The sequence below is a fragment of the Ornithorhynchus anatinus genome, chromosome 2 (genome assembly GCF_004115215.2).
Source record: "Ornithorhynchus anatinus isolate Pmale09 chromosome 2, mOrnAna1.pri.v4, whole genome shotgun sequence".
NCBI classification, from domain to species: Eukaryota; Metazoa; Chordata; class Mammalia; order Monotremata; family Ornithorhynchidae; genus Ornithorhynchus; species Ornithorhynchus anatinus.
The window spans coordinates 166,757,921-166,763,977 of NC_041729.1; positions in this window are offsets into that span (position 1 = coordinate 166,757,921).

Consider the following 6,057-nt stretch of genomic DNA (forward strand, 5'->3'; position numbering starts at 1 on the left):
CCGCTTTTCCGCTCCACCGGCGGCCCCCCGAGACCGGAGCGGGAGGATGGGTGGTCGGGGAGGGGGCGCAGGGGCATGGACTCATTGACCCCGGGGAGGCCGGGCCCCGGCCTGGTCCTGGGGAGACCCTGCAGACACTGTGGCTTTCACGGGGCTCGGGGTGCGGCCCCCTCGCTGGGAACAACCCCTCGCTTTCACCCTCCGGGGCCTTGCGGTTTCTTGGCTCTTCACCACTTACAGCCCCCACCCCCGGCCCCTCCGCACGCACACGCGGCCCCGGCGGGCCCGGGGCCAGCCCTCCCGGCACAAGGGAGTCACTGTGCGAGGCCCGGGTCCGTCCCTCGGCGGCCCCCGGGAGGCCCCGTGGCCGGGCGGCCCGGCGGACGGCACGCGGGGCCGGGGGACCTGGGGGCGGGCGCCTCGCCTTTCCGGGCCTCCCTTTCCTCATCTGCAAAATGGGCAGAAGGCCCCCCTTCCGCACACCGGTCTGGCTGAGGGACCGTGGCTGAGTCGCCTTTCCGGGCCTCCCTTTTCTTATCTGCAAAATGGGCAGAAGGCCCCCCCTTCCGCTCACCGGTCTGCCTGAGTGACCTCGGGTGAGTCGCCTTTCCGGGCCTCCCTTTCCTCATCTGCAAAATGGACAGAAGGCCCCCCTTCCGCACACCGGTCTGGCTGAGGGACCGTGGCTGAGTCGCCTTTCCGGGCCTCCCTTTTCTTATCTGCAAAATGGGCAGAAGGCCCCCCCTTCCGCTCACTGGTCTGGCTGAGTGACCTTGGCTGAGTCGCCTTTCTGAGCCTCCCTTTCCTCATCTGCAAAATGGGCAAAAGTCCCCCCCCCCCCAACTCACTGGTCTGGCTGAGTGACCTTGGCTGAGTCGCCTTTCTGGACCTCCCTTTTCTTTCTGCAAAATGGACAGAAGGCCCCCCCTCCACTCGCTGGTCTGGCTGAGTGACCTTGGCTGAGTCACCTTTCTGGGCCTCCCTTTTCTTATCTGCAAAATGGGCAGAAGGCCCCCCTGCCCCGCCCCGCTCACTAGTCTGGCTGAGTGACCTTGGCTGAGTCGCCTTTCTGGGCCTCCCTTTCCTCATCTGCAAAATGGGCAAAAGTCCGTCCCCCCGCCCAACTCACTGGTCTGGCTGAGTGACCTTGGCTGAGTCGCCTTTCTGGGCCTCTCTTTCCTCATCTGTAAAACGGGGAGAACAATAATGATAAATGATCGGTCGTATTTAGTAAGCGCTTACTAGGCGCCAGGCACCGTGTTAGGCGCTGGGGTGGATCCAAGCCACTCGGGTTGGACACGGTCCCTGTCCCACGTGGGGCTCACCGTCTCCATCCCCATTTTGCAGATGAGGTAAATGAGGCCCAGAGTAGTGAAGCAACTGGCCCGAGGCCACCCAGCAGACCAGTGGAGGAGCAGGATTAGAACCCATGACCTTCTGACTCCCAGGCCCGGGCTCTACCCACTAGGCCACGCTGCTTCCCAAGTAAAGTGCCCGCTTCGATCTTGAGCCCTGTGTGGGATTGGGTCGGTACCCGGTCCCATTGTCTTCTATCTACCCCAGCGCTTAACACAGGGCTTGGCACCTAGGAAGCGCTTGACAAGTACCGCCCGTTTGTTACTGCTCATTCAATCGCATCTACCGAGCGCTTACTGTGTGCAGAGCACGGTTCTAAGCGCTTAGCAGCGTACTCCTGGCCCCATCGCTGGCCTGCCGAGTGACCGCGGGTGAGTCATTTCACTTCTCTGCGCCTCAGTTCCCTCATCTGTAAAACGGGGAGAGGATCCCCACTCCCCGCTCAGACCCTGAGCTCCGTGTGGGACCGGCACAGCGTCCGGTCCGATCGTCTTCTATCTATCCCAGTGTTTAACGCCATGCTCGGCACACAGGAAGCGCTTGGCCGTAGGGGAAGCAGCACGGCCTAATGGAGAGAGCAAGGGCCTGGCAGTCAGACGGACCTGGGTTCTAATCCTGGCTCCGCCCCTCGTCTGCTGTGTGACCCCCGGGGCAAGTCGACTTCTCTGGGCCTCAGTTCCCTCATCTCGAAAATGGGAATTACAAACGCGAGCCCCAAGTGAGTCAGGGATCGTGTCTAAGTGGCTTAGCTTGTATCTTCCCCAGCGCTTAGAACAGTGCTCGACACATAGTAATAATAATAATAATAATGTTGGTTATTTGTTAAGCGCTTACTCCGTGCAGAGCACTGTTCTAAGCGCTGGGGGAGATACAGGGTCATCGGGTTGCCCCACGTGAGGCTCACGGTCTTCATCCCCATTTTCCAGATGAGGTAACTGAGGCCCAGAGAAGTGAAGTGACTCGCCCAAGGTCACACAGCTGCCAAGTGGCAGAGCCGGGATTCGAACCCACGACCTCTGACTCCCGAGCCCGGGCTCTTAGCATCCTTCGTTGCTTTTCAACCGTGAGTCCGTTGTCGGGCAGGGATCATCTCTACCTGTTGCCAGATTGTCCATTCCAAGCGCTTACTGCTCTGCATACAGTAAGCGCTCAATAAATACTACCGAATGAACGAAGCGCTTAACAAATACCGCCGTTATTACTAGTCCCGGTTCCATCGCTTAGCTGCTGAGAGATCTTGGGTGAGTCTCTTCCCTTCTCTGCACCTCGGTTTTCTCATCTGAAAAATGGGGATCGACCAGCTGCTCTCCCTCCCGCTTAGACCGTGAGCCCCTTGGGCGACGGGGCCTGCGTCAGGCGCGAGGGTTTTGCTAGAGAAGCAATGTGGCTCAGTGGCAAGAGCCCGGGCTTGGGAGTCAGAGGTCATGGGTTCTAATCCCGCCTCCACCGCCTATCAGCTGTGTGGACTTGGACCAGTCGCTTCACTTCTCTGGGCCTCAGTTCCCTCATCTGTCAAATGGGGATGAAGCCCGTGAGCCCCGCGTGGGACCACCTGATGACCCTGTATCTCCCCCAGCGCTTAGAACGGTGCTCTGCACATAGTAAGCGCCTAACAAATACCCTCATCATCATCATTATTATTATTATTATTATTACTGCCCCACGCTCAGCCCAGTGATGGAACAGAGTGAGGGCTGCATAAACAAGGTTATTATTAATCAGTTATTTACTGAGCATTTTACTGTGTGCAGAACATTGTGCTAGGCTCTTGGGAAAGTACAATGTAACAATAAGACAGATTCCATGCCCACAATCTAGAATCTGTTCTTAATAAGAGTAATAGTGATAATGGTGGTATTTGTTAAGTGCCTACTATGTGCCAAGCACTGTTCTAAGCCCTGGGAGAGATTCGAGGTCATCAGATTGTCCCCCAAGGGGCTCCCAGTCTTTGTCCCCATTTTACAGATGAGGTCGCTGAGGCACAGGGAAGTGAAGCGACTTGCCCAAGGTCACACAGCGAGCCTGGGAGTCAGAAGGTCCTGGGTTCTAATCCCAGTTCTATCACAGGTCTGCTGTGGGACCTTGGGCAAGTCCCTTCACTTCTCTGGGCCTCAGTTCCCTCATGTGGAAAAGAACGCGTCATTGGGCGGGGGCTGTCTCTGTTGCTGAATCGCACTTTCCAACTGCTTAGTACAGTGCTGCAGTGCTCTGCACATGGTAAGCGCTCAATAAATACCAGTGAATGAATGAATGAAAATGGGGATGGAGACTGTGAGCCCTCTTTGGGACAGGGACTGACTTCCTTGTACCCCCTCTCCAGAGCTTAGAACAGTGCTTGGCACATAGTAAGCGCTTAGAGAAGCAGCGTGGCTCAGTGGCAAGAGCCCGGGCTTGGGAGTCAGAGGTCGTGGGTTCAAATCCCCGCTCCCCCACTTATCAGCTGTGTGACCGTGAGCAAGTCACTTCACTTCTCTGTGCCTCAGTTCCCTCATCTGTAAAATGGGGATTAACTGTGAGCCCCACGTGGGGCAACCTGATGACCCTGTATCTCCCCCAGTGCTTAGAACAGTGCTCTGCACATAGTAAGCGCTTAACAGATACCAACATTATTATTATTAACAAATACCATCATCGTCATTATTATTAGAAGTGGCGGAGCAGTGATCAGAACCCACGTCCTCTGACTCCCAAGCCCGGGGTCCTCCACAAGACCATGCCATTATCATTATTATTATTATTATCATGATTAATACAGTGCTCTGCACACAGTAAGCGCTCAATAAATACACTTGAATAAATGAATGAATAATGTTGGTATTTGTTAAGCGCCTGCTATGTGCAGAGCACTGTTCTAAGCGCTGGGGTAGACACAGGGTCATCAGGTCGTCCCCCGTGGGGCTCCCAGGCTTCATCCCCATTTGACAGAGGAGGGAACTGAGGCCCAGAGAAGGGAAGTGACTTACCCACAGTCACACAGCTGACAAGTGGCAGAGCCGGGATTCGATGCCATCAGCATCCTGGAAAAGGTAGGGAGCCCCGGTGGCTAGCGCGGGCCATGGCTTCGGGCCAACTCGCCTGGGGCTTGGGGGTAGGAAGGAGCGAGGCGGTGACTAAGAATTGCAGCATTTGTCAAGCACTTACTATGTGCCAGGGACTGTACCGTGGCTCAGTGGAAGGAGCCCGGGCTTGGGAGTCAGAGGTCATGGGTTCGAATCCCCGCTCTGCCACTTGTCAGCTGTGGGCCTGTGGGCGAGTCACTTCACTTCTCTGGGCCTGTTACCTCATCTGTAAAATGGGAATTAAGACTGTGAGCCTCACGTGGGACGACCTGATGACCCCGTCTCTCCCCCAGCGCTTAGAACAGTGCTCTGCACATCGTAAGCGCTTAACAAATACCAACATTATTATTATTATTACCAAGCTCTGGGGGAGAGACTAGCTCATCGGTTGGACACAGTCCCTGTCACACATGGAGCTCACAGCTTTCATCCCCATTTTCCAGATGAGGGAAATGAGGCCCCAAGAAGTGAAGCGACTTGCCCCAAGTCACAAAGAGGACCAGTGGTGGAGCCGGGATTAGAACCCAGGTCCCAGGTCTACAGGCAGAGCCATGTCCCCCTCTAATAATAATAATGATGTTGGTATTTGTTAAGCGCTTACTATGTGCCAAGCTCTGTTCTAAGTGCTGGGTGGGGGGGGGGGGGGATACAAGATAATCAGTTTGTCCCACGTGAGGCTCCCAGTCTTCATCCCCATTTTACAGAGGAGGGAACTGAGGCCCAGAGAAGCGAGGAGACTTACCCAAGACCAGGCAACAGGCACGCGGCATATCTTTAAGTTATCGATCGTCTCTTCAGATTATTTATCATCGCTTCAAATTATTTCTCATCTTTTTAATTTATTCATCATAAGTTACTCATTCGCCGATATTCCCCACGAGACGGTAGGCTCATTATGGGCAGGGTACATGTCTGCTCATTCATTCATTCAATAGTATTTATTGAGCGCTTACTATGTGCAGAGCACTGTACTAAGCGCTTGGAATGGACAATTTGGCAACAGATAGAGACCGTCCCTGCCCATTGACGGGCTTAAATTCAGTTGTATTGGACTCTCCCAAGCGCTTAGAACTGCATTCCGCACTTAGTAAGCGTTCACTAAATACCACTGATTAGGATTATTAATAATAATAATGTTGGTATTTGCTAAGCACTTACGCTGTGCCAAGCGCTGTTCTAAGCGCTGGGGGAGATACAGGGTCATCAGGTCGTCCCACCTGAGGCTCACAGTTAATCCCCATTTTACAGATGAGGTAACTGAGGCCCAGAGAAGTGAAGTGACTTGCCCACAGTCACACAGCCGACAAGTGGCGGAGCCGGGATTTGGCAGCTGCCGGACCGGAGTCCACGTCGCCGGGCCCTAACCAGCAGGCCACACTCCCTCCCGCTCCCTCCCGGAGTGACCCGGTGTCTCTATCTGTAATTTATTTATTTCTCTTAATGCCCGTCGTCCCCCGGAAGGCTGCGGACTCCTTGTGGGCAGGGAACGTGTCCGTTTTGGGTTCTATTGGACTCTCCCGGCGTTTAGTACAGTGTTCTGCCCACAGTGAGCGCTCAGTAAACACGACTGAATGAATGAACCTGGAGAGGAGCCCGTCGTTGGGTAGGGATTGTCTTTGTTGCCGAATTGTATTTTCCAAGC